The 26,372-nt window shown below is 42.3% G+C and overlaps 2 pseudogenes; one reads left to right on the forward strand and one right to left on the reverse strand.

Annotated features, from left to right (window-relative positions):
• Nucleotides 1-1,122: 1,122 nt before the first annotated feature.
• LOC136525708 (callose synthase 5-like) lies at nt 1,123-26,230 on the reverse strand (annotated as a pseudogene).
• Nucleotides 7,262-11,344, forward strand: LOC136528505 (uncharacterized; annotated as a pseudogene).
• Nucleotides 26,231-26,372: the final 142 nt, after the last annotated feature.

Consider the following 26,372-nt stretch of genomic DNA (forward strand, 5'->3'; position numbering starts at 1 on the left):
ATTACAGAAATAGCGTCAAACCGTTCTAGAAAAATATTTTAAAAATCGTTAACTACAATTTTAATATGAGTTAAGGGACCATGACGCCTAATGGTCTAAGAGGGGTGAAGTAGGTCACTTAAAAACTAAGGTCCAAAAACTATATTTATAAAAAGCCTATATAAGTTTTAGAGTTAAATGCACCAGCATTCCTTAAACTTGTAAGTCGGTGTCATATAGGTTCATAGAACTTTGAAAATACATTTCTGCTTAACGAATGTCGATCACATCATAATTTGGAATGTCCACGGTCTGAACAACGATGCTCGTTGTGGCCTAGCTAGAGAGTCTGCTGTTCTTCAGGAATATGGCCTTGTTTAGTTGGCGAAATTTTTTGGGAAATGGTACTATAGCACTTTCGTTGTTATTTATCAATTAGTGTCCAATCATAGTCTAATTAGGCTTAAAAGATTCGTCTCGTGAATTTCGTCTAAACTGTATAATTAGTTTTATTTTTTATTTATATTTAATGCTTCATGCATGCGTCCAAAGATTCGATGTGACGGAGAATCTTGAAAATTTTTGCAAACTAAACAGGCACTATATGTCCCCATTCTCTCTCTGCAAGAGACAAAGGTGGCTAACTTTCATTGGCCAAGCAGGAGGCGTTGCGGGAGCTGCTCCATGGACCATGGGTGTCGTCGACTCATCGAGGGTGCCGGGGGGAAGGCACGCTCACTGCTGGGGCTAAATTTGAATTGCTCTATTTATGTATTGGTCGAAAGCTTGCGTGCATAATTGTATAAGTATCTTGGTCGTGCATACATTCGGCTTCCCTACGGTGCAACAATCGTGGTTCTCATGGGGAGCCGAGTGATATGTGTTGTATAACAAACTTTAACCTCCTCTTAATGAAACACGAGACGGAAAGGCCCGTTCTCGAGAAAAAAGCTATGTACCAAGAGCCAAGAGGTAACAATGTCGTATGACATACAACGAAAATGCCAAAGAAAAACCACCCTTGTGTATACAGCGATAACTCTGAAAGCATCAGCAGCCTTACTATCCCTAACACCCATGTACAACAATCCTGGAGCTAATCCCTTGTCTAACCTGTGTTTACGAATGCTTCCTGCACTAACATCATCTTTGTTTCTTGCCGCCAGCCAAGATCCGAGAGATTTGAAGCCCTCGGCTAAATGCCTGATTAAAGAGCAATCTCGTCTGGAACTCCGAGACAAATGGGAACCATGCCAGCACCGCCAACGGGACGAAGATGACGATCCCCATCAGGTATTCGTACCCCCTCGAGAGGGCCTTCACAGATCCCCACAGCCCACATGCCTTGATCACCGGTTTACTTGCTTGAGATATCTGTTGTAAAGGTCAGAAACGAATTGGAGTTTGAAATGTTTTCTATAGCAATCAACCATTTTACAGAAAACATCGAATACTCGCAGAGGTAACTTCCAGCTGGCCAATAGTTTAAAGTTATTTTCATCTCAACAGTTTTTTAGGCATCATACTTAGCATATGACATTTAGGAGCTTGAGAAATGAAATTAGAGGGGTGATACTGATGGAGGTACCTGCAGAATGGCCCATCCTGTGGGTGCAAATGCAAGGAAGCTTGCGAATATGTCACCGACTGTAAGATGCAAAACAGTGAAAAGAACAGCCAGTGTTCCAACAGATCCGATTTTTTTTTTTTTGAAATGCAATGGCAGGAGCTCTGCCTTTCCATTAAGATAGGAAATAGAGTTTATATACAAGAGCTGTAGAGATCCCCGAGCAGGACAAGGGGGTAAAGAGGTGAAAAAATTGTATAATCGTCTAGGACGATTACTCTCCCTAAGAATGAGCCATCTTCTTCTGAAGGATGTCCTCTTTCGTTCTTGAGGCCACCTGCATTGCCGTTTCGTGGGTGTTTGTGAATATTCTTCTATTTCTCTCTTTCCAAATGTTCCAGACGATGTAGATTACAAAGCCGTTGAAGCGCTTTCTGTCGTCCTTGGTTATCTTGGATTGGACCTCTTCCCACCACGAGATCAAATGGGTTGGATCTTCGGCCGGGAGGATTATGCTCGCATCGAAGTGTTCCCAATGTAGAATGAGATTCCATACTGCTCCGGTGAACGGACAAAGCAAGGCTAAGTGGAGGCACGTTTCCAACGGGCCGTTGCATAGGGCGCATCGGTCTTGGTGTGGCCAACCTCTCTTTTGTAGATTATCCGCAGTGAGGATTTTCTCTCGCGCCATGGTCCAGACGAATACTTTGCACTTGTTTTCAGTGAATGCTTTCCATATGAGATCACTCCGAAATGCTCTGTAGGAACCGCAGAATTGTATTCTGTAGGCCGATCGGGTGGAGTAGGCTCCGTTGGCTGTCCATTTCCAGGTAATGGTGTCTGGAGTGCACGGCGTTAGGTGGATATCTGAATTCCTCCACCTATGATGCTGTAGTGATCTGGCCCCTCAGAGCGGCGACCCAGCCATTGTTACGGAGCTCAAGATGGATTGACCTATTTTTACATCTCACTAATTCAAATAAACTGGGCGCAAGATGCTTTGGAGCCTCACCGTCCAGCCAGCTGTCATTCCAGAAGCGAGCTTTTTGCCCATCGCCAATTGTGACTGTCGTAGATGCATTGAAAAGTGCCCGATCTAGATCGTTGCAGGGAAGCTCCATTCCAGCCCAAGGTTTAGAAGTGTCCACCCAATCCTGCCACAGCCATCTTAAGCGCAATGCCCTGCTGAACTTGTTAAGGTCAGGTATTCGAAGCCCCCCGAGGTCCTTTGGCCTAGTTATTGTCGGCCAATTAACAAGGCAGTGCCCCCCATTGGCGTTTTCCTCTCCTTTCCAGAGAAAGGACCTTCTAATTTTGTCGATGCTTTTTCGAGCCCAAGCCGCCAATGGGAATACCGTTAGATGATAAGTTGGCATTGCTGAGAGAACGGATGAAACCAGGGCGAGGCGACCGGCTCTGTTCAGCCATTTTCCTTTCCATCCAGGCAATCTTTGGCCGATCCGCTCGATGAGCGGCTGGACGTGTACCTTCCGTAACGAACGCGTGTGGAGCTGCAGGCCAAGGTAACGGCAAGGGAAAGATCCCCTGATCCCTGCAAAGGAGGTTAGAACATGGTCTAGATCTATCTCGTCGCATCTGATCGGGTGAATGGAGCTGTTTTCCAAATTTATGTGGAGGCCCGATATATTCCCAAAGGCCTGGAGAATCACCTTGATCGCATCTATGTCTTCCTTTCGAGGGTTTATAAAAATAGCCGCGTCATCTGCGTATAGGGAGGTTCTCCATCTGGCCGTGGATGAGGGGACCCCCTTGGCGTGGTGGAAGCTCGGTCCTAGCAGGCCGTTGAGCATTACCCTCGACGTGGCTGTGCGGAAAAGGATGGATACCCATTCACACCAACGTGGGCCGAAGCCAAGAGCGCGTAGGACCTCCAGCAGGTAGCTCCAGTTCACCGTGTCAAAAGCCTTGTGGATATCGAGCTTCATGAAAAGTGTGGGCATCTTTTCCTTGTGCATTTTTCTCACCATTGACTGTACATGTAGGAAGTTGTCATGAATACTTCTTTTCTTGATGAACGCACTCTGGCAGTTGGACAATTTGAGAACAATTTGAGAAGCCGGAACATAAGCTGGAAAGCCGCACTAAATATCTTCCTACCCATGGATACCACCTAAAGAAGACTTTGATCAGCAACTTAACAAGGGCAGCTCATTTTGAAGAACTTAAAGAAGACAGTAACTAGATGCACACACAGCATATACATGTATTTCAAAACTACCAGGGAAATAAAATTCACCTTTAGTACCATCACCACAGCAACAATAACCAGCCAAGAAAGACCGTAAACCTGAAGCCACAAATCATATTTTTAGTGTACAGCCACAATAATAGCGTCGAATAGTTCTCTTAAACAAGAAAAGAACTGTGTGGTGGTTTATCCACAAAGCCTTGTGTTCATTGAACTCTTTGAAGAAAGAAACTCAAATGAAAAAAGAACTTGAGATGCTTTTGTTGCCAGCAGATATATTCAGGTGGTACATGATACCATATTGGAATATGAAAAATCTGAGAGATAGTATGATTTCCCAGAAACGGCCCAGTAGACCTGTGGACTGTAAATGTTCCTGCTCCTCTTCCCACCAGGATTCCCAAGCCTTGTTAACAGGAACCCCAATGCCACCTCGACTGCTAATCCATGTGTTCCAGTCATCCCAGTCATCTACTATTTTCTGTCACTCAAATCCTGATGGATTGAAGAGGAATGGAGCGAATAGCCAAGTTATGACCAAGAACCACATTGATGATGTCAGAAGTATATAGGCAGTCGAATCTGTAGCAACATCACCGTACAACTGATAGACTACTAGCAGTAACATCAGCTCAAGTCCTTTCACAAAATGGCTTCTGGAGTACATTCTGTAATTCTCAGCAAACCTTACATGGCGAACAACAAAGCCTCTGCTGGTTGCCCTATATTTTGCACCGCCATGGAGAATTGTGCGGCCAAAATAATGTGACTTGGTCCCAAGGGACTAAGGGAGAAAGTGAAGAACACTGAACAAAGCTGAAGTTGCATGATTATGAGATCCCCTAGGGCACTTCTGAAACCTCTTTCTAGCCCAATCTCCATAAACATTGGCAATGCCATCAAAAAACCTAGCTGCACAATAGACTGCGATCCCATAGCGGCTTGAAGTGCACGGTTCCCTCTCATCCGTGCTTGTTTCATAATTGCAAACTCCAGTCCACTTAATGCTAAGTACAGTCTTCCGTACAAGAAAACATAAACTATTATCACAACCATCTACACAAAATTAAGACAAGAACATGAGAAAACATGTGATGGAGGAGAGCTGTTGCTAACAAATACTGTAATGCAAGCTGGTGCCATATATACATTACCATTGAGCTAATATAAAACCCAACAGTTGTAAAATAGCACGAAAGCATCCGGAAGAAGTCAAATCGATGACCAAGCCTGTAGATATCTCTGCTGAGTACCTGCTCCCCATTTCCGCAAGCCACTTTGGCCTCAAAGAGAGAAATTTGATTGAGACCTACATCACGCCCTTTTCCCACTTGGATGTACTCATGATGGGTGACATTTCCTCTTCTTAGAGTCGAGTTGAAACCTGAAAATAATATTCAACTCCATGCATTCAAGAGCAGAGATGGGTAACAAACAGAAATACATGAAGAAAAACTTTTGTTGAGAATGTGCCTGAGCGCATGTTTCATTATCTGTGCAGGGTACGTTTTCATTATTGCCAGAATGCTTAAACTTGAAACGCTTCATGCAGAAAAATTTTCAAGCAACTGATCTATTTTTTATTTACTTGTAATCTGAGACATGTTCATGTGTGCTTTCAAGTGCAGAAAGAATATCCTTAAATGATCATCTCGTAATATTTTCCTTAGGAATAGTTGCCATAGATGCTCAGCAGATCCAATATGGTATTGCAACATATAAGACACTCGGTGTTACATCATGATAATAATTGATATTGTTTCATTCCAATATGACATAAGAAAAATGATTCATACTTACTTCAATGGATTAGCGAGGACCCTCTGTCCTATTGTCACAAAGCTGGTTTCCTGGTTGCTCATAAACCATGCAAGTGACGAGACACTACAATCCACAGTTATCAAAAATTAGTTGCTGATGTGGAAATTATGATGAAGAAAACACAATGATAACCACAAAGTTTAACCTACCTTCCAGTAAATATATGCTCACGCACTCCAAGAATCGTGGATTGACGGACACCATGGTTTTCATTAAACTCTTCCAGCAAATTTCGCATTTTCAAAGCCTCCTCCAAATAGTTGTCCTGAAGATAATTCATAAATACAACACATATTGCAACATATATCATGACTTGTACCATAGACACTCAATTCACCTGATTCATATCGATAGTTTGGAGTGCTTCACCCCGTGTAAAAATGATTGCATGATTTTGATTTTCTGGTTTGCCTTCACCTAATTTTGCTGGTCCTGGCAGTTTTATACGGTATATTTCCTTCACAGATACAAAGTGTAAGCATTATTGAAGTTGACACCATAGGTTTGGAATGGTGGAAAAGGACTCGTACTCATGGTTAAGCTCACCTGATCATGATTGTCGGGAGCTTTTACTAGAACTGAATAAAAGACCTTCTGCACCTTGTCACCTTCTCTCTCTTCTACTTCATCAATGTATGCCACACGCAGACCAGGGTAACTGTAGTTTCAAATTGAAATTACCTCAAATCGATTAGTTTTTTTTGGGAGACTTCACTATAATTCAGTCACTACTAGAGAACAGACTTTAGAACGATGTCCCAATTTAGCATTAGCCTCGGCATTTTTTGCCCCCGGGACTAAAGGACCCTTTAGTCCCGGTTGGTAATACCAACCGGGACTAAAGGTCCCTGCCCAACGGTCGTCCGCGGGGCAGGGATCTTTAGTCCCGGCTGGTATTACCAACCGGGACTAAAGGTTTACCTTTAGTCCCGGTTGGTAAAGCTTTTAGTCCCGGTTTGGGTGATGCCCCGGGAATAAAGATTAATCTTTAGTCCCGGTTTGAACCCCTAACCGGAACTAATTATCCCGGCCTATAATTCAGCTCATTTCTTCCTCCCCGAGCCCGAACCATTGCATTCAAACTCACTGCCTCTGTTCTTCAGCTTGCTGTTGTTCTTGCTCTCTCCCCCTCCATTAGTGTTGCTCTTCGATTTTGGAGGTAAGAAACTTAATCCTCTTATGTTTTGTCAGTAGCTTATCTCATTTTGCGATGTAGATGCATGTGTAACTTTATATGTTGGACTTTATTATGATTTTATATGTCATTTTTAGCTCAAAATCACATGATGATTTGCATATATGTTTGGATAAACAAAAGTTAAATTAGTTCATCAAAATCACGCCTCGCTCGTCCTCGCTGGAGCACGCGCCATCCTCGTCCCCGGTGGCTTACGTGATCTTAGAATTAATTTTCCATGAAATGAAAAACTTAGAAAATTGTTAGAAAATTGTAGAAAATCCGTACTAGTTGAACTTGCGGACCGTGTTCATCTCGGCGAGCATGTTCTCTGCCGAGCGGTAACAGACGTCAAGGAGGAGCTTTGATTCTACGAGGGAGAGCGGCAACGGTCGTGGAAGACCGTGTTCCCTTTCTCGTAGAATCAGAGCTCTTCCTTGGCCAAGTACGGTGCCGTCCGGTGGAGAAATGCTCACCGAGATGATCACGTAAGCAAGGTCAACTAGTACGGATGGTTATTTATTGAAACATGTGAAATCCGTACTAGTTTTGTTTAAATATATCATTTTAGAAAATATGAAATTTACACTAGTTTGCAAAAATAAGTATAGAAAGTAGATGACAACTGTTACCGGATCCTCGGCCTCTCGTTCGGTTGCGAAACGACTGAGGCCAGAACTCCCTCTCATTATCTGCGGCAAGTGTAAGCAGAAGATTGTGATGGAGTACCGAGTCAAGAGACAGGGACCCAACAAGGGTCGTGTTTTCTACAAGTGCCCGGATCGCGATGTGAGTTTCTTACGTATTTTATAATTATGGCTAATTGACCTGCTTTTCTTGAATATTTTTGACTAAATATTTTTTGGCTTTAATTTCAGTGGGAGGGCAATGGATGCGATGGTTGGTACTGGGAGGAAGATTATGCTACATACGTACAGAATTTGGGTGCGCTTGAGGTAGCGGCTGCTGCTGATGAGGCAGTGAGCCAACAGGAGAAGCTTATTGATATTCAACAGAAGAATGATTTGTCTGTTTTAGTTGCGTACGATCACAAAATAATTATGTTACTGAAGTGCATTGTAGTTTTAGTTTGTTTAGTGATAGTTGGGATTGCTTACGTTGTAGCCAGGCTTAGTTAATTAATCAACCGTGTGTGTGTCATTTATGTTGTGTAATAAAATACTTAATTATGTTCAAGGTTTTTATAATTTGTCGTGTAATACAGATTATGTCACGCCATTGGATGTACAATGCCGATCGCCGCTCCCAAGACTTTATAGAGGGCTTGCACTATTTCTTAGGTGTGGCTGAGGCAAATAAGCAGGATGGTTTCATATGCTGTCCATGTGCCCTATGTAAGAATTTAAAGGAATATTCAAGCTCAATGAGTCTTCATTCACATTTGCTTAAGTCAGGTTTCATGTCAAACTATATATGTTGGACTAAGCATGGAGAAAGCGGGGTCATGATGGAAGAAGGTGAAGGAGAAGATTTAGACATTGATGACATTATTGCTCAGTATGGTGCCTTTGATGATACTACAATGGGGGGAGATGAAGAAGAGGTAGCGGTAGAAGATGATCTCGGTGATGCTCTTGGCGATGCCATTCGTGATGCACAACAAGAATGGGAAAGTGAAAAAGAGAAAGTTAAGTTGGAGCGCATGCTTGAGGATCATAGGAAGTTGCTATACCCGATGGTCGAAGAGGGGCAAAAAAAGCTGGGTACAACACTGGAATTGCTACAGTGGAAGGCAAAGAATGGTGTATCCGATAAGGCATTTGGGAATTTATTAAATCTCATAAAGAAGATGCTTCCGAAGCCAAATGAATTGCCCACCACTACGTACGAAGCAAAAAAGGTTGTCTGCCCTTTGGGATTAAAAATCCAGAAGATACATGCATGTCCTAATGACTGTATCCTCTACCATGGCAATGAATACGAGAATTTGGATGAATGCCCGGTATGTAAAGCATCGCGGTATAAGATCAGGCGCGATGATCCTGGTGACGTCGAGGGTGAACAACGTCCTAGAAAGAAAATCCCTGCCAAGGTTATGTGGTATGCTCCTATAATACCACGCTTAAAATGTTTGTTCAGAAATAAAGACCACGCAAAGTTGTTGCGGTGGTATAAAGAAGACCGTAAGGTAGACAATATGCTGAGACACCCAGCTGATGGGTCCCAGTGGAGAGCGATAGACAGAGAATTTTCAGAGTTTGCAAATGAGGTTAGAAACTTAAGGTTCGCCTTAAGTACAGATGGTATGAATCCTTTTGGACAGCAGAGCACTAGTCATAGCACTTGGCCAGTTACTCTATGTATCTACAACCTTCCTCCATGGTTATGCATGAAGCGGAAGTTCATTATGATGCCGATCCTCATCCAAGGTCCGAGGCAACCTGGCAACGATATTGATGTATATCTGAAGCCATTAGTTGAAGAACTTCTAGTTTTATGGAACAAACCAGGTGTACGTGTCTGGGATGAGTACAAACAAGAACACTTTGACCTACGAGCAATGTTGTTCGTAACCATCAATGATTGGCCTGCTTTAAGTAATCTTTCAGGTTAGACAAACAAAGGATATAATGCATGCACACATTGTTTTGATGACCTTGACAGTATATATTTGAAAAGATGTCGAAAGGTCGTGTACCTTGGCCATCGTCGATTCCTTCCTTTGAACCACCAAGTAAGAAAGAAAGGGAAGCATTTTAAAGGTAAGCCAGACCACCGGAAGAAGCCTCATAACCGAACCGGGGAAGATGTACTCGCAATGGTCAAGGATGTGAAAGTAGTATTTGGAAAGGGACAAGGCAGTGAATCTGTTCCCAAAGATGCTAATGGACATTGCACCCATGTGGAAGAAGAAGTCCATCTTTTGGGAGCTACCCTATTGGCAAGTCCTAGAGGTCCGCAACGCAATCGACGTGATGCACCTGACAAAGAATCTTTGTGTGAACCTGTTAGGATTCATGGGTGTGTACGGGAAGCCAAAGGATTCACTTGAAGCACGCCAGGACTTGCAGTGCATGAAAGAACGAGACAACCTTCATCCAGAGAAGACAGGTGATGGACGTCATTACTTAAGTCCTGCTAGCTACACGCTTAGCAAAGAAGAGAGGGACAGCATGTTCGAATGTCTAAGCAGCATCAAGGTCCCATCGGGATTCTCCTCCAATATAAAGGGTATAATAAATGTGCTAGATAAAAAATTCCTAAACTTAAAGTCCCACAACTGCCACGTGCTTATGACGCAATTGCTTCCAGTTGCTTTAAGAGGAATTCTACCTCCACATGTACGTCTAGCCACCGTGAAGCTATGTGCATTTCTCAATGCAATTTCTCAGAAGGCAATCAATCTAGTGGAACTAGCTACTCTACAGAACGATGTGGTTCAATGTCTTGTCAGCTTTGAGTTGGTGTTCCCTCCATCCTTCTTTAATATCATGACACACATCCTAGTTCATTTGGTGAAGGAGATTAGTATTCTTGGACCTGTGTTCTTACATAACATGTTCCCCTTCGAGAGGTTTATGGGAGTCTTGAAGAAATATGTGAAAGTCCGTTCTAAGCCTGAAGGAAGCATCGCCCAGGGCTATGGAACAGAGGAGGTCATTGAGTTCTGTGTTGACTTTATTCCTGACATTGCCCCGATTGGCGTTCCCGAATCACGACATGAGGGGAGACTCAGTGGTAAAGGAACTTTAGGGAAGAAAACATATATTGGCATGGAAGACGATTATTTCAATAAAGCACACTACACAGTTCTTCAGAACTCATCATTGGTGCATCCGTACATCGAGATACATAAGGAGTTCTTACGATCCAAGTTTCCAGGGAAGACTGAAGCTTGGATTAGGCGTCAGCACATGAAAAGTTTCAAGTGGTTGGTTGCTGAAAAGAATGTCAAGGCGATGACAATATTGATGAGCAACTGTATTTGTTGGCTAGGCAGCCATCGTGGCATATCCTCACGTACCAAGGGTACGAGATAAATGGGAATACATTTTACACAGTTGCCCAAGATAAAAGGAGCACCAATCAAAATAGTGGTGTTCGCATAGATGGCACAGATCCAAATGGGAATATACAAACATATTATGGCCGCATAGAAGAGATATGGGAACTAGACTACGCACCTAATTTTAAAGTCCCTTTGTTCCGGTGCCAATGGGTGAAGCTGACCGGAGGAGGGGTAACAGTCGACAAAGAGTATGGAATGACAACAGTGGACCTCAACAATATTGGATACAAAGAGGAACCATTCGTCCTTGCTGCCGATGTGAGTCAGGTGTTCTATGTGAAAGACATGTCTACAAAATCAAAGAGAGGAAAAAACGAAGACATCAACTCAATGATCAATGAGCCAAAGCGCCACATAATTCTTTCTGGGAAAATAAATATAGTAGGAATTGAAGACAAGTCAGACATGTCAGAAGATTACGAAAGAAATGTCCGAATTCCACCCTTCATAGTGAAGAAAGATCCAAGCATCATGTTAAATGATGAAGACACTCCATGGTTACGACAAGATCATAACCAAGGGTCATACGTCAAGAAGAAATTCACTGTTGTGCCCGCATGATACAACGATGCATGTTTAATATATTATGTTTTAGAGACGGATATTATGTAATATGTTTTCGGAACCCTAGATTGTCTAAAATTGAAAAGTTTTGAATACCAAGTTTGTTCATATCATCAATATCTACAATCCTTATATAGACCATTTTTTCATTTGAGAAAGCTTGAACAAAATGTAGTTCAATTTTCACAAGTGTGTGACATAGTTTTAGAAAGTCTATAAGAGATAAGGAAAATTGTGACTAGTGTTTGATAAAAATTTCTCAAATGGGAAAATAAGCTATGTAACAATTGTAGATCTTGCTGAGATGATCAAACTTGGTATTCAGAGTTTTTTCATCTGAGGTCATTTAGTGTCTCATTTGAGCAAGTTTGACCAAGTCAAATTTGGTCAAATGAAAAAACAACACTTTGACCCTAGTATTATGGACTCTAAATGACTTCGAATTGAAAAGTTTTGAATACCAAGTTTGTTAAACTCAAAAAGATCTACAATTGTTGTTTTGGTCAACTTTCCATTTGAGAAAGTTTGGACGGTTCAAATTTGTGATTTTTAAATTTCGACGCCTACAAACTAGTTTTCGGAACCCTAGATTGTCTAAAATTGAAAAGTTTTGAATACCAAGTTTGTTCATATCATCAATATCTACAATCCTTATATAGACCATTTTTTCATTTGAGAAAGCTTGAATAAAATGTAGTTCAATTTTCACAAGTGTGTGACATAGTTTTAGAAAGTCTATAAGAGATAAGGAAAATTGTGACTAGTGTTTGATAAAAATTTCTCAAATGGGAAAATGAGCTATGTAACAATTGTAGATCTTGCTGAGATGATCAAACTTGGTATTCAGAGTTTTTTCATCTGAGGTCATTTAGTGTCTCATTTGAGCAAGTTTGACCAAGTCAAATTTGGTCAAATAAAAAAACAACACTTTGACCCTAGTATTATGGACTCTAAATGACTTCGAATTGAAAAGTTTTGAATACCAAGTTTGTTAAACTCAAAAAGATCTACAATTGTTGTTTTGGTCAACTTTCCATTTGAGAAAGTTTGGACGGTTCAAATTTGTGATTTTTAAATTTCGATGCCTACAAACTAGTTTTCGGAACCCTAGATTGTCTAAAATTGAAACGTTTTGAATACCAAGTTTGTTCATATCATCAATATCTACAATCCTTATATAGACCATTTTTTCATTTGAGAAAGCTTGAACAAAATGTAGTTCAATTTTCACAAGTGTGTGACATAGGTTTTAGAAAGTCTATAAGAGATAAGAAAATTATGACTAGTGTTTGATAAAAATTTCTCAAATGGGAAAATGAGCTATGTAACAATTGTAGATCTTGCTGAGATGATCAAACTTGGTATTCAGAGTTTTTTCATCTGAGGTCATTTAGTGTCTCATTTGAGCAAGTTTGACCAAGTCAAATTTGGTCAAATGAAAAAACAACACTTTGACCCTAGTATTATGGACTCTAAATGACTTCGAATTGAAAAGTTTTGAATACCAAGTTTGTTAAACTCAAAAAGATCTACAATTGTTGTTTTGGTCAACTTTCCATTTGAGAAAGTTTGGACGGTTCAAATTTGTGATTTTTAAATTTCGATGCCTACAAACTAGTTTTCGGAACCCTAGATTGTCTAAAATTGAAAAGTTTTGAATACCAAGTTTGTTCATATCATCAATATCTACAATCCTTATATAGACCATTTTTTCATTTGAGAAAGCTTGAACAAAATGTAGTTCAATTTTCACAAGTGTGTGACATAGTTTTAGAAAGTCTATAAGAGATAAGGAAAATTGTGACTAGTGTTTGATAAAAATTTCTCAAATGAGAAAATGAGCTATGTAACAATTGTAGATCTTGCTGAGATGATCAAACTTGGTATTCAGAGTTTTTTCATCTGAGGTCATTTAGTGTCTCATTTGAGCAAGTTTGACCAAGTCAAATTTGGTCAAATGAAAAAACAACACTTTGACCCTAGTATTATGGACTCTAAATGACTTCGAATTGAAAAGTTTTGAATACCAAGTTTGTTAATTTTGGTCGAATTGAAAAAACAACAATCCTTATATAGGCCATTTTTTCATTTGAAAAAGTTGTACAACAAAAAATACTATATTTTCTTTATTTTTATAGGTTTAACAAAAATTTCCTGTCAATTTTGGTCAAAAACCGAGAAAAAATTGAAACATTGACGTTACAATAATGTGATAATAAATTTCCTATCGAATAATATTAGTTTTATTAATTTTAAGTTACAAATATATTTTTGCATTAACAAAATACTTAGTATTAGTAACATTTATATTCTATATTCATAAAAGAAATTAAAAACTATAGGTTACAAAATTTTCCTATTTACAATAAATAATTAGTTAATCAATAGAATTTTTTAAAATAAATATTGCAAAGTATTGAAGTTGCTATGGAATTAATTGATTAACCTAGTATTAAACAAAATCAAAATCCCAGGTCTTTCCAATTACGCTGGCGGGTTGCCAAAATTTTCAGGCCTTCAGTCCCGGCCCAGACCAAGAACCGGGACTAAAGGGTGAGCGGCAATTTCGGTGCCCGCCCAAAATACTTTTAGTCCCGGCTAGTAACACCAACCGGGACTAAAAACCCTTTAGTCCCGGCTTGTAAGGCGAGCCGGGACTAAAGGGTTGGGCCTTTAGTCCCGGCTGGTAATACCAGCCGGGACTAAAGGGTTTTTAGTCCCGGTTGGTGTTACCAGCCGGGACTAAAGGGTCCCGGCCTATATATATCGAACGGTTTCATCTTCTACCTTTCGATCTACACGTCGATCATCGCCGCCGCCACCGCCATCTTCGATCTCGCCTCCGTCGCCCCAGCCCCGCCCGGCCGTACGTCGAGCTCGTCTCTGCCGCGCCGCCGTCGTCTTCTACCCCCGCCCGGCCGCGCCATCCGCCCGGCCGCATCCCGTCTCTGCCCGCACCCGAGCCCCCTCCGTCGACCGCTTCCCGCGCGCCCGGCGGCCTCGTCGTCGAGCCCCGCCGTCTCCGCCGTACGTCGTCTTCGAGCGAGGTGCTCAGCTCGGCCCCGCGCGTGGCCGGCCAGCACGCCCTGCCGGCCCGCGCCATCCGCCTCGATCCCCAGCCTGCTAGAGCTAGCTTGCTCTCGGTCGGCCAATATTAGATTAAAATGTTAGATTTAATTAGTAGTTTTTGATATATGTTAGATTTAAATGTATTAAAATTTAATTAGTACTTTATTTAGATAGTTTTTTTAGATAGTTTTTTATTATAGTATTTGATATATGTTAGATTAAAATGTATTAAATTTTAATTAGTACTTTATTTAGATAGTTTTTTTTAGATAGTTTTTTATTATAGTTTTTGATATATGTTAGATTAAAATGTATTATCTATTACTAGTTTATCTAATTTCATGTTAGATTTATTTAATTGGATTTAGTAATTATATATTCTATCTCTCTATATATATATATCTAGAGAGAGATTCTATATGTATACATATGGTACTTAATTAATTATTTCTATATGTATATATACATGTACTTATTTTCATGTGTTGAGAGAGAGAGAAAATTGTATCTAGAGAGACATTCTATGTGTTATCACATGCATATCTAGAGATATAGACATATGCACTTATTTCTATGTGTTGAGAGAGAGAGAAAATATATTGTATCATTCTATGTGTATATATATACATGTACTTATTTCCATATTTTTGGATCGAAAGTGTTTTTGATTCGATTCCAAAGCCTATACCTTATTATTGTTTATCCTTATGAAATATTATGTGTTATTATATTTAATTGGATTTAGTAATTCTATATATGTTATCACATGTACTTATGTTATGTACCATAATAATTCTATCTATGTGTTATCTTGAAGATACAAATGGCTGCTCCGGATGATAACTTGAGTGATGACATAATGGCGGATATTATCAACGCCGGCACCAATGTGGATGTAGATGACACGAGTCAGTACTTTGCTGATTATGAGGATATCCTGAATATGCCGGTGGTTGAAGATCAACAAATTGTCGCGCAAGAAAATACTGGCGAGGTATATTCGATTATCTATCATCTCTTATAGATGCATGCGTACGTATATTTGTTGTTAATCGTTGTGTTTCTACTCATGTAGCCGGTCTCTGGATCTACATCAACCACCGACAAAAGTAGGAAAGTCCGAGGGCCAAAAAAGCCATTAGAGGGCCGTTTCATAATATCAGAATTCGACACCGACACCGGCAAACCATTGGGACCACATGCTCAGACATATGTCAATCAATGTGGGTTCATTGTAAGGGATAGGATCCCAGTTAGTGCTCGTGAATGGAAGCAGAAGATATCCGCTCCTAATGTTAGTTTTGTATCTGATCGTGATAAGAACCTAGCTTGGAGAGATATCACTCAGCATTTCACATTACAAGCAGATGATGCTTTGAAGGAGCTAGTGAGGGATTGGACAATGAAGAAGATGGCAACATTGTTCCAGAGTTGGAAGAAGACATTGTATAAAAAGTTTATCTTGAAGAATGCTACGCCGAATTTCAATGCTAAGGCGTTTGTCAAGTTGGAGTCCCATTGGGATGCCTTCGTAGAATACAAGACATCTCAAGACAGTGAGGAACGTGTGATGAGGAATCGGCAGAATGCCCGACAGAAGCAATACCATCATCGCATGGGATCAGGTGGTTATAGGAGTGCTATTCCCAAGTGGCAGAACCTAGAAGCAGAGATTACTGCCAAGGGAATCATACCTGAAACAATAGAAAAGAACTGGCCTCAACGCGCGAAGAATTGGTTCTACGCTCATGGGGGAAGCCTAGACCCAGACACTGGCAAGCTAATTTTCGGCCAAAAAATTGAGAGAGCAACACAGAGACTAGCTCGTGCTAGGGAAGAAGCTGATAGTGGTGTTTTCAAGCCCAACAGAGAGAAGGATGAATTGACATATGCCCTAGAGAATCCCGAACACGGTGGTCGAACAAGAGGCTATGGGGCGGTTCCGTGGCTACACGCATTCCCAGCAGACAAGGATACCTACAGAAGCCGCCAGAGAAAGAAGGATGAGGAGGCAGAACGAATTCGTGCATTGGAGCAATTTGTTGATGAGTCACGACAAGCATTGCTTGAATCACGTGAACGAGAAAAATCTCTTGAGGCAAGAATGCAGGAGGAGATCAAGAGGCAAGTGCAGCTAGCAATGAGTCAAATGCAATCGCAATCAACGCCAGGGAGTCACCATTAGCCCCGTTGGTCAGATGAAAAGCAGTTGTGCTTCTACGGAGCTGCCAGTTATTCAAGACGACGCTGGGTTGCGCTTCCCTGTTGATGACATTACCGAGCCTCTAACAAAATGTGAGCTGCACATTCCAGATGGTAATGCATCAATCATGGTGGCTGTCGGGGTTGTATCTCCAATAGACCGAACGAAGACACCAAGAATCCATGGGTCAGTTATTCAACCTGGATATGCTAGCGTCTCGGTCGATAGAGTGCTCAAAGGTTACAGCAATGTTCCTCTTGACATTGAAGGCGGTGATGGGGAGAAGACACTAGGAGAAACAGAGAAGACATTTATTCAATGGCGCAAACGCTTCATCATCATTCCTGGGGCGCCACCGCTTCCCCTACCTCACCCTAGGTACGAATGAAAGTGAATGAAATATTATTTTCCATTAATTTTCTATTGGCTTCAAAAATAATTGACACACAAATTGTTTTTATAGCAGGGTCTCTCCCCAGCCTAGCCTAATCATTCATTCCCCATCTCATCACAGCGTCGCGGGGGGCGAGACGACTTCATCCCCACGGCGATCGCCAACTCCTACACCGGCCCCATTGCCTCCACAACGATCTCCAACTCCTACACCAGCCCCACCGCCTCCACAACGATCTCCAACGTCTCCACGCCGGTCTCCACCAACACCGGCCTCATCGCCTCCACGCCGATCTCCAACACCGCCCCCACCCCCTCCACAGCGACGCACTACAAAGACGTCTAAGGTCCCGGCGGCAAAGAAGACCCCAAGAAAAAGAGTTATTTCTCAAGAAATACTTCCTGAAAAGACTGATGAGCAAATAGCAGCTGAAGAAGACAAAAAAGTAAAAGATTTTTTTATAGATATCAAAAACAAGAGTCAAGCAAAGCTTAAGGAGAAGCCGTACTTTTACATACCACGAGATGTGCTGAGGCAGAAGGTCGATGCTCACAAGAAAAAGATGATTGAACTTCGTAAGCCTTCGCCACTATCAGACTATGACCGCTCCCTCGTGAAGTCACATGATGCAGATAAGAAAAGGAAAAGAGCATCAGGGAAGGATGTCCCACAGCTCGGACAACAGAAGCAACCAATGCAAAATCTTGTTGTTGCTAATGAATATGGTTCCAACATAGAAGTCTATCGACCAGACAACTCTGGAGAAGTGTCGGTTCAAGCCCTTAATGCTTTTTTTAAAGATACTGGTTTAACCTTGGATCAATTGACGGGCAAAGCTCCAATCCAGAACCTGGAAGTTGATACCTGGAAGACTTATAAATATGGCAAAAGTCTGTACAACCCTGCGGCTCTGAATGAATTGGGTACGCAAATGTACTTGCTCAACAAGTGGTACATGCAGGCGTGTGGCAGGGGTGAGCAGTGGATCTTTGTCAGATTTAGAGACCATCATTACTTCCGTGGCGATGACATCTTACATATTAGTTTCGAAGAATTGCATCAACTATTCCACTTGGACGCTCTGGACAAATCAATCATGAGCTCCTTTTGTTTGTAAGTGATTCTTACTTTTATTTAATAAACTCACTTCCATGCGTACGTGTATATAATTATCCTCACATGTAACTTATATTTATATATAGATTCCAGATGTCAGAGCTCCAAAGAATACAAGACACCAGTGTTGGCTTCATTGATCCTTATATCGTATTCAAAACCGATATTATTGTCAAGGACCACTGGGTATCTGAAGCACAGACGAATATCATGAAGTTCTTCGTGAAGCAGCACGACAAGACAACAATACTTTTCCCGTACAACTTTGAGTAAGTGTTAATAATAATGTAGTCTACACATTTTATGTAATATCAATACAACTTATATGCATGTACGTGTGTGTATAAACCAATGCAGTTTTCACTGGATACTCATTGTCATTGAGTTAAACTCAAGTCGGTTACTAATCTTTGACTCGTTGAGAAAAGAACGGGCACTATACCAAGATATGATAGACATTATCCAGGGGTAATTTCGATCTCTCGCGCACAACTATTATTGAATAGACTTTGCCATAATTTATTAACGATCGTACATTATTGGTCGCACAGGGTTTGGAAAGAGTTTATTCGGCAACATCGCAAGGATTGCAAGGCACCACTTAATGTAGTTGAAATACCAGTAAGTTGTACTATACACTTCCCCACGTGTTTAATTACTATATCGTACTTCAATTTACGTGTGAGATGATGAGAATAATCTTCTTCTCGTACAGTGGTGTTTGCGGCAGGAACCAGGTAATAACTTGTGTGGATACTACGTTTGTGAATTTATCACTGCGCACATAAGAAGAACTCCTGAAGATGTCCTCAGAGTACGTATATATCAATTTTTATTTATTTTTAAATGAATATATATACATATATGTGTATTAATACTTTTCCTTTTATTTCAAATGCAAGACTGAATGGTTGAAACGAAGGGTCATGCAAAAAGACCATCTGAAAGCAGTTCAAGAGTCAATAGCAGGATATCTTCTAGAAAAAGTGCTAAATCCCAACGGCGAGTTCTACTTTGATCTTAAGGAATAAATGATGTAAATTAAATGTTTATTGATATCGTTATTTTCGAGAACAAGATTATGAAAGTGTTGTATATATACATATATATATATCTATAATATATATAGTTTCATACTTTATTCGAATATAATAATGCTCAAGATGAGAATTAGATGTAATTATATGCATGCGTGTATTTATATTAGCAACGTAGAATACGTACATAAAAACATATTATATATTAAACAAATACGTGTAACTGAACTGAAAACAAATTAAACAAAAAAAAAGAAAAAGAAAAGGAACCTTTAGTCCCGGTTGGGGTTACCAACCGGGACTAAAGGGTGAACCATTAGTCCCGGTTGGTAACCCCAACCGGGACTAAAGGGTGCGCCAGGTTCGCTCGGCTGGAGGGCCTTTAGTCCCGGTTGGTGTTACCAACCGGGACTAAAGGTCCCTCTTTAATCCCGGCTCGATGACCCGGGACTGAAGGTTCCACCTTTAGTCCCGGGATCGTTGTCCCGGCGCGGTAACCGGGACTAAAGGCTGTTACCGCCCGGGACAACAGGTCCATTCTGTAGTAGTGAGTGTTAACTACTGAAATAAAAAAAAAACTGAAGTAGTCTCCTTAAATTGGAAAAAACATCTTGGATATATCATATCTAGTGATTGGCAAAATGATCTAATTCTTATTTCTTTCTCAGAAGAGACGGCTTACTTCACCATCAAGTTCAAGATATCTGTTGCACGTCGATCACCAGATTGTTTCTGATTTCCATATATCTGGCAAGTAGCAACATATGTAAATTTCATGTCTGCTACAGCCTCGAGTTGAGAGGACAAAGATCTTTGGCTTTTCTTCTCCTCCTCTGCTGGATCTGCAACTGCTTTATACCCTTCCAATATCTCTGCAAGAAATAAAGAGCACAGATCAGTAGCATTTTTTAAGGCACTTAAAAAATGCACCACCTGGAATTTGAACAAGCTTACCAGATTCAGAAGCCATGTCAAGGAACGCTTGAAGCTTCAAAGCCCTCCTATAGTACATCATGCCTCTAACTACTCGCATATTAAAAGAAAAACATATATCTGGTAGTTAGCCAAGTCATCCTTATTAGATAAGATAAGGCAGATGATGATCAAATTACCTGTTCTACAGAGTGTCTGCCTTCTAACAGAAGCCCAATGACGAAGTTGTAGGACATTTTCCTCGTTTCCCCATACCTCACTTTCTCTTTTGCAATTAATTCTTTCCATGAAATTGTTCCATTCATCTACATCAGGAATCAGGATAAAAAAGGGGAGAAATTGGTGACATAGTAATAAATAATTGAAGCATTAAGACTGAAGGGAAACCAAAGAAAAATGGAATCTGGATAGATTTTTTGTAGGTAGAATATAATTGATACACCATCTTCATTCTCCAGATCAAGATCACTTTTCGAATATACAGTTTCCTCACTATAGTAAGGAGTCATAACACTGCCAGGTGCATAGAGTGACATAGAATTATGTAGAGTTCAATCTTTTGCACTGAAATTCTTATTACAGAGTACACTTAAACCTAACAGGGATAAGAGATGTTGTCATGGTGAATTTATACTTTTTCTGGTTATAATACGTTTAAATGCCACATGTACAACATGGTTGCTAGAGAAAATCAGAAAAGTTTTTTTTATGTACTAGATCGCATCTGAAAAAAGTTTTTTTATGTACTAGATCGCATCTGAAAAAACCATTTGTGTTTCTTCTGTGTTGTTCAAGGAAAAAAACATTTGTGTTTCTTCAAACAGAAAAGCGTACACTTTGGTCAACACAAGAATAAAAATGGGATCAGGGTTTGGTGATGGTATTTATATTTCCCACATTGGCTATTTGGCTTGTCCCTTTTCTGGACGTATTCTGTTCTACTTGAAATGAATCAACAATAGCCACATTCCAGCCATTGGTTTAAGCAACACATATGAAGTACTCCCTCCATACTAAAAAATAAAGTCATTTTGGACAAGGCTTGGGTCAAACATTGGGAATATAAATCTGAATAACTTTTAAGTTGTCGAGTTTGAAAATGTGAAAACCATATGTATAGATTTGTCTTGAAAAATACTTTCACAAAAATTTACATATATCACTTTTTGATAAATATCTTTATAAAAATAAGTAGTCAAAGTTATGCTTTGGAGACTATGTCGCTATCCAAAACGACTTCATTTTTTAGTATGGAGGGAGTAACTTCTAAAAAAACACAGAAGAGTAACTTCTGTTCTAGTAAACATCACAACTCAGCCATCAGGGATTCAGGTCTGAAATCAGGACTGTCTGAATCAAGCCAGAGCAAAATTGGCAACAGATGTAAAACTCACAGGACTTTAAGAATGTTTCACAAGCAAACCAGCGCCATTATGACATCACCAGAGGATTTATGATGAAATAATTGATAACTTTGTAGTTTGTACAGTGGCAACTGTCTGGTTTGTTTCACAAAAACTTTTGCTCAAATCCAATATCCACAGTAACTTGTGCATAGTCCAAATGAAGTTTTTTTTCTCTTTATTTGAGGGCACACGTACAGTTTGAGATTCAAGTTCATTCCGAAAGTATTCATGTAAACTTATGAACAACAGATCATCATAATTTTCAGTTTTTCATTTTAGGGAATACTAAGCAGAGGTGGGAACAGACTAGGATTCAATCAAAATATTTGAAAGACAGGAAAAATATCAAGGTTACAGGGATAGAATACCAGCTAGTTAATGCCTAATTGTCCTCATTAATTAAATCAAAATAGTTTAAATGCATAATAAGTTTTAGTTCTCTCATTTTTTTTTATGAAATTCTTGAACAGGGTCTTCTTGCAGCGAGTCAAGAGAAACAGAAGAATTATGATACTGCGCTACCATTAGACCCTACAGCAATTTTGCAATATTGTGAACAAGTTGCTATATGAGAATAACCTGAATGAGAGCATTTTGCATACTCTAGGTGCACGTGGCATGTCCATGAATAGTGAATTAGTGAAAAATGTTATTCTTCGACGAGCTTCTAAATTTGTTGGGACGTCCATTGCAGATTCTTTCACAGTCAAAAGAAGGTACAGTCGCTTAATCTGTAGACAATTGGAGTTTGTGAACACTGTTATACAAGACTATACTCTAAGATGCACGCTTGGTAATAAAGGCAATCAACAATTTGCTTATATAACCTGTTCTTCCCACTGTGCTGAAACCGGAGGAGGGAAAACAATTGTAGGCTTTGTACCAGAACCAGCAAAAAGCTGTCTTCTTGGAACTGAATCCTTGTTACCATAACCAAACTCAGCCAGCTCTCTGAAAATGATAAAAGGTAACAATAATTAGTTGCCAATTCACATTAAGATGTGTATATAATTATCAGGAGCTCAACAAAGAACCTAATCTCATTAACCATCATATCTCTTGTTATCACTTCTAACATGTCTTGAAGCAACAGCACCACATTATCAAACTTTGAGGCATCTCTTTCTTTCTGCAGGTGACCGTGTAATGTTAGCATCACAATCAATACATGAATTGATCGTCTGTCTTAAAAAGTTGAAACACTGAAATTGCCAAATAGGAGAACATTGAGTAAAGTAGTAAAATTGCATTACCAAGGTAGATACAAGCTCTACAAATTTCTTGCAAAGAACTGGGAGTGCGCTCATTCTAAAGTTGGCAAGGAACGTATTCTGTCGATAAAAGATGCTCGGCAGTCCTCCGAGGGGTATCCCACGAAGGTAGATTGATCGGTGGAGGTGCGCGTGATCAGGAACCGGATGTTGACACAAAGCGCAGAGACAACAATTTAGACAGGTTCGGGCCGTCTGATCGACGTGATATTCTACGTCCTGTGTCTTTGGTGTATTGTATTGATTTGTAGTAGCTGTCAACTAGGGGACCCCTACCTCTCCTTATATACTTTGGAGGGGTAGGGTTACAAGGAAAGTATCCTATTTGGTACTATACAATATCTTACGGTGCACGTCGACCAGTGCCGTGCACGCCTTGATCTTGTGGGCTAGGCCACCTCTGAGGGTGCGGCCCATGTCTTGTCTTGTGGATAACGGGGGCCATATCCCCACAGCTAGTCCCCGAGCCTGGCAGTAGATGACATAGTCACGTGGTGCCAGGGTCAGAAAGTAGAAGAAAGGCAGAAGACCGGCCGAGCAGGCAACCAGTCCACGGAAGGAGCCCTGAATTGAAAAGCGCACATTCACCGCAAGGTGAAGTGTGCCCACTTAGTCCCCGAACCTGCTGGAAGATAAAGAATGAATCTTGTAGCAGGGTCAAAGAAAAAGAAGTTTGAAAGCTTGCCGACGTCGTCTGACATGCGCGTATCAAGACCCCAGACGTGCTGCCCAAGATCAGCACCCTGATCTGAACAGTATGGAGCAGCTTGATAGCACACCGATGAGATGTAGCAAGATCCGACCATCAAGGGAGTCCCTGGCGTAGCTGGCGATGTCTGAGCACCAAGGAGTCCCTGGCGTAGCTGGAGATGTCCGAGCACCAAGGAGCCCTCGGCATAGCTGGCGACGTCCGAGCAGCGAAGGAGTCCCCGGCGTAGCTGGCGAGGTCCGAGTACCGAGGAGTCCCCGACGTAGCTGGAGAGGTCCGAGCACCGAGGAGTCCCCGACACAGCCGACGATGTCCGAGCACCGAGGAGTCCCCGGCGTAGCTGGCGATGTCCGAGCACCAAGGAGTCCCCGGCGTAGCTGGCGATGTCCGAGCACCGAAGAGTCCCCGACGTAGCTGATGATGTTCGAGCACCGAGGAGTTCCCGCGTAGCTGGCAATGTCTCCGAGCACCGAGGAGTCCCCGGCGTAGCTGGCGATGTCCGAGCACCGAGGAGTTTCGGCGTAGCTGGCGATGTCCGAGCACCGAGGAGTCCCGGGCGTAGCTGGCGATGTCCGAGCACCGAGAAGTCCCGGCGTAGCTAGCGATGTCCGAGCACCGAGGAGTCCTCGGCGTAGCTGGTGATGTTCGAGCACCGAGGAGTCCCCGGCGTAGCTGGCGATGTCTGAGCACCGAGGAGTCCCCGGCGTAGCTGGCGACGTCCGAGCAGCGAAGGAGTCTCCGACGTAGCTGGCGACGTCCGAGCACCGAGGAGCCCCCGGCATAGCTGGCGATATCCACAAGGTGAAGTGTGCTCACTTAGTCCTCGAGTACGAAGAATCCGAGCGCCGAGAGTCCCCAGCGTAGCTGGCAATGTCCGAGCACCAAGGAGCCCCTGGCGTAGCTGATGATGAAGCACGAGCGACGAACAGTCCGGTCAACTGGTCGACGGCGAAGTGAGCATTGAGTAGAAACGACCGGCGAACAGTCCGATCAACTGGTCGGCGACGAAGTCCATGAACCTAGCGGTCCGACCAGTTGATCGGTGGAGAAGTCCGAGCACCAAGTGGTCCGATCACCTGGACGATGATCCTGCAATACAAATATGTAGAACGGGTAGTACATAATGTAAAAATATATGAACTCCGGAGAAAAATCAGCAATGGTGATGAAACAGCGTATGCAGCTCGGCGATCAGTTGGTGTGAAGACGTATTTATATTTAATATAAACCGCCCGATCAGTTAATGTGTAGCTGAGTCTCCAGTCCTAGCTAGCCTGTTAACAATAACGCGGAGCGCGGAGCCCGTGTGCGTGTAGGAAGAACAAAGCATCGCCAAGGAGACGCTGCTGACCACCCATAACGTAGAGGGCAGACGCTCGTGCACGTGTAGGGAGGAGCCAGAGACAGGGCCGTCTCTAGGGACATCCGAGCATCAACGTGACTGTTCGGGGGTTCAGAAAATCGTTTGGAGAGAAAACAGCTCGGAGAAACGTTATGGCGATATACGAAGATTGGAGAATATTTAGAAAATATTAAAGCGTGACTTAGCTTTAGACAGAATGTCTGGTCGGCGGCGTATGGCGTTATCTGGTCGGCGTTTGACGGCGAGCATCCGACAGACGGTGAGTTTTCGATCTGGGCTGTTGGTCTTTGCACGGCGACTTGAGTTCGGCAGCAAATCTCCGTGTAGACGTCGCAGGCAAGATGAAAGTTAATCTCGCCAGGACGTAAGTCTTGAGATCCCATCTGGTTCGCCATGTATCAGCACGCACAGCCCCTACCTGGCGCGCCAACTGTCGACAAAAGATGCTCGGCAGTCCTCCGAGGGGTATCCCACGAAGGTAGATTGCTCGGTGGAGGTGCGCGTGATCAGGAACCGGATGGTGACACAAGGCGCAGAGACAACGATTTAGACAGGTTCGGGCCATCTGATCGGCGTAATACCCTACGTCATGTGTCTTTGGTGTATTGTATTGATCTGTAGTAGCTGTCGACTAGGGGGCCCCTGCCTCTCCTTATATACTCTGGAGGGGTAGGGTTACAAGGAAAGTATCCTATTTGGTACTATACAATATCTTGCGGTGCACGTCGACCAGTGCCATGCACGCCTTGATTTTGTGGGCTGGGCCACCTCTGAGGGTGCGGCCCATGTCTTGTCTTGTGGATACCGGGGGCCATATCCCCACATATTCTTTCCAATATTAGCTTCTATTTCTTTGATTACAATACCAATAATCCTGTTGATGTTAATGAACAAACATTCCAAAAGAGGATCAGCAACTGAACATGGAGTTCAAAGACATAAGAGCATCTCCTACAGATGGGCTAAATACATTTGTGCATGCTATTATAGCTATTGTGGTCCAAAAAAGTTCTCCAACAGCTTTTCTATCCTGTCTTCTATTTTTCAACGCTCGCCATCCCGGAGTCGTCGCTGGCCAATTTTCCCATGCGAGACTCGCTTGCTATCCCGCGGCGCCAATGGAATCCCGCGCTCAGGCTCGCCTCTCCCGCGCTCGTTTTTCTTCTCCGCGCCCCGGCGGCAATGGAATCCCATGCGCAGGCTTCGCCACTCCCGCGCTCGATTTCCTTCTCCGCGCGCCAGCCTCTCCCCCTCCCGCATGCGCCCCCTGTCCTTCTCCTGTTTTTCTTCCCATCCTGCGCTTCTTCTTCTCGGCACCTGCGTCTTCCTCTCTCCTCGACGCGGATCCCTTCGAGGACCTCGGAATCGTGCGGAGGCACCATGTCGCAGGCACAATCAGAAGCGGATCTGATGTCTGGGAGCCACGGCCACGGGGACCCCAATTCTTCTGAGCTCCAGTCGTTCCCCATCTTCTCGGTGGCCAGCGGTTGGGAGGAACATCAGTTGCTGTCGTTGCCTTGGTTG

This window comes from Miscanthus floridulus, chromosome 19 (assembly GCF_019320115.1).
Source record: "Miscanthus floridulus cultivar M001 chromosome 19, ASM1932011v1, whole genome shotgun sequence".
In the NCBI taxonomy this organism is placed as follows: Eukaryota; Viridiplantae; Streptophyta; class Magnoliopsida; order Poales; family Poaceae; genus Miscanthus; species Miscanthus floridulus.